This window comes from Myotis lucifugus, unplaced genomic scaffold (assembly GCF_000147115.1).
Source record: "Myotis lucifugus unplaced genomic scaffold, Myoluc2.0 scaffold_383, whole genome shotgun sequence".
In the NCBI taxonomy this organism is placed as follows: domain Eukaryota; kingdom Metazoa; phylum Chordata; class Mammalia; order Chiroptera; family Vespertilionidae; genus Myotis; species Myotis lucifugus.
In genome coordinates this window covers 41,434-44,942 of record NW_005871431.1, presented here as the reverse complement: position 1 = coordinate 44,942, position 3,509 = coordinate 41,434, and positions in this window count along the sequence as shown.

The following is a 3,509-nucleotide window of genomic DNA, read 5'->3' as shown; positions in this document are numbered from 1 at the left end:
AAGGTCTCAGTTAGAATCCCAGTAAGGGGCATGTCCTTTGTTGAGTTAGATTCTGGGCACTGGCAGGGCTGAACTTAGAAACAACCAATGGAGTTATTCTCATTTCCATGTGTTTTTTTTCTCTCTCCCCCTCCTTTCTTCCACACTTTCTAAAAAATCAATGGAAAAAAATATATTCTGGATTAGGGGGGAGAAATTAATGCTATGGACAGATTCCCATGAGTGTGTGTGTGGGGGGGGGCGGGGGGGGGTGTCAGGGGATGTGGCATGGTGGTAGAACCTGCTAGAAGACAGTGCCGGTATGGATTTGGGCCACGATTGTTCATGGGGAGAATGTAATTGGACTTGGGACTTCAGGGCCACCCTCCTGACATCTGTTTTCATTTGTCTCTAAAGTGGGTACCTTCTCCTGGAGTGTGACTAGACACCCTCACTCTCCCACCCCACCCAGCTCCTCTCTGCATTTCAGATGTGGCAGGAGGGAGAAGCACTTATCACTCAAGCTAGACCCCTCACACACACCTCACTTCCTCATCCCAGCTTGTGTTGACAAGTCCATGTTCACCATGATCCCCCCACCCAGGCCTGGATCAGGGCTCATTCATTCATTCATTTATTCATTCTCCCTGGGAGTTCCTTCTGGGCCTGCTGGTTGGGCCTGGGGTTGGGGGTCTCCCTGGAGATGGGATGGGAGGCTTATTAACCTCTCCAGATGAGGGAGGGGATGCTGACCGTAGTGGGTGTTCAGTGGATGGTGAAGCAGCAGTTCCACCAGCTGCTCCCCAGGCCTGACTTCGCTGGCACTCCCACGTGTGAATATAAGGAAGGGAGGGGGACCCAACAATGCTTTGGCCCCTGCCCCTCACCTTGGACTTGTACTGGGGAGCAGGTGGCCCATGAGAGCTGGGCAGGGGGCTGTGAGGGTGACCAGAGCCACAGCCTCATGCCTCCCATTGCCGGGTGTCATAAAGATCCAGAAGATTCTCTGAATGTCTTCTACAGGACCCTGACTCTCTGGGATGGATCCCCTGACCCTGGGTGTGACCAGAAGGAGGAGTGAAGTTGATGGACAAAGAGAGAGGAGCACTCTAGGCAGGGGAGAACAGGGGCAAAGGTAGGGAGGTGGGACTGCACAGGGTGTATTTAAGGAAGCGATGAGGCGGGAGCCCCCAGAATGGAGGCAGAGGAACCAAGGTGAAAGGGCAAGGCCTCGGATACCACAGGGAGGGGTCAGATCTTCATGGTGAGGACATTAGGGAGCCATGGGGGAGATTTGAGCCTGAAAGGGACCTGATCCCAGTGGTTGTGTGGGGAGGAGGCGGGATGGTCATTGGGGGAGAGAAGGGCTGGCCCTGGTCAAGATGAATCAGGTAAATTTGGGATAGATTTGAGGGGGAACTGAAGGGTCACCCTTGGGGTGGGGAGGAGGAGACAGCCACCAATCAGTGTGGAGTGTGGGGCTGGGACCTGCATGAATTAATAGTGATGCCCTTCTCCTAGCAAGGACATCTTGGGGCCAGTGATAGTTAATGAAAAGGGATGGTCAGGAGAGGTGTGTGGCAGAGGGTGGTGAGTGAGTGAATGAATGGATGGGTAGATGAATGAATGAATGAACCAACAGTGATCTGAACTAAACCCCAAACCCAGACAGAGCCTGACCATGGCACTGCTTCTTTCCACTGGACCCCCTCACCTACCCTGTGAACATCCATCCTCAGGGCCCGAGCCACCAGCTGAGGGCAGACCCTCCTCGCTCCTGGTCTGGTGCCCCAGGTGGCCCATAGCTCCTGAGTCAGGGGCCCCAGGGCCTGTCCCACTGCATTCCGGGGCAGCCTGTGAAAACATGGGGTGCTTCCCCACCTTCCCCATGGGCACTGTCTGGCCCAGTTCCCTGAGGTGGTAGGGGGGTGGTGGGAGGGGTAGGCTGCAGGGAGCCGGGCTGGATTCCTGCCGCCCACGCACCCACCCACAGAGTAGCCTCGCTGACCTCTGCTCATGGTGAAATGGAAGACACTCCTGTCCCCCCTTCTCCTGAGATTTCTCCAGATCCCCTGACCTTCTCAAAAGAGGAAGCAGGAATCACCTACTGTTCAGATAGGGAAACTGAGGCTTAGGCCTTCCACCTGGGGCTGGCCAGGCGTCCACACTGGATTCACCTGGCCTCCAAGCTCCTCACCAGCTCCCTGCTGCCTTCCAGAAATGGGGGAAGGGCATTCCGGACTGCCAGCACCTGCGAGGCTAAGGCGTGTGGGTGGGTCTTACTCAAGGGCCCTGGGAAAAAGCCAGGAGGGTGACGTGGTCTCACTGGGGGCATGGGAACTGAGCCCGAAATGCTGAGGTGTCCCTGGGCTGGTGAGGGTGATCGGAAAGAGGGCACAGCTGGGTACAGGCGGGGAGATGGCATGGCCAGCCATCCCCTCGGTACGCTGAGGGCCATGGAAAGCCCGCGGCAGTTAGTGGTACTGACCCAAGTCCCGGCCACCCTGTCTGGACCCCAACCCCACCCTGGCCTCCTTTCTTGCTCCAATTCAGCCCACCTCCCTCCTCGAAGCCTCAACAGCCCTCCAGACTCCCCTCCTTACCGTCCTTCAAACACCCGTGAGTTTCCAGGTCTTTGTCCTGGCTGTGCCCTCCTCCCAGGCCACCCTTCCTCCTGTACCTGACTATCTCCGCCGCATATTTTGGCCCTTAGATTGGGTGCTGCCTTCTCCAGGAAGCCTCCTGGTTTTTATGGAAAGGTTTGGGGCCTGAGAGGTGGGTGTCCAGCCTCTGGCCCGGCTCACCACCAGATCCGTGTTTAAATCCTGGCTCTACCTTGTCTTGGCTGTATGACTCTAAGCAGGGGCTGCTCCTCTTGGGCCTCAGTTTCCCCTTGTGCAAATCAGGGGGCTGGGCCCAAGAGAGGCCATGGTGTGGTTTATCTTGGTGTATCATCTCATTGAATCTCCCCCTGGCCCTGTGAGGTGGTAACTGTTCGTCTTGTAGATGGGGACACTGACACACAAAGGAATGCAGCCACTTAAAGTCACACAACTGGGTGGTAAGTCTAGGCAGGGTTCTGTGCCCAGGACCACCGGAGGGCATGGAGCCTGGGTGGGTGTTTAGGCCAGTTTTACACTTGATCTTAGCCAAGAGGCCGAGAAGCGATAGGCCAGTTTTACAGAAGGAACAGGTCAATGGGGTCACCCAGGTGCTGGCTTTGTGCCTGGCCCTGTGATGCCATTTTTATGCCCAGTATCTCCTGTGATCTTCCTGCCAGCCTGTGGTTGGCCCCAAGTCACACAGGAGGAAACTGAGGCCTAAAGAAGTTGAACCAACTCCATGTGCTCCCTCCTGGCTGGGGCTTGACATGGCCCGGCTGTGTGTTTGCAGAGAAAACAAATAAGTTGCACAAATAGGTCATCAAGAAGCCCAAGAAGGGAGGCAGATCTATTTGGGTCCCCAGGCGTCTGCTGCTTCTTGTTGTGTGGGTGGCAGTTTTCAAATGGTCGGTGGAGAGTGTACATGAG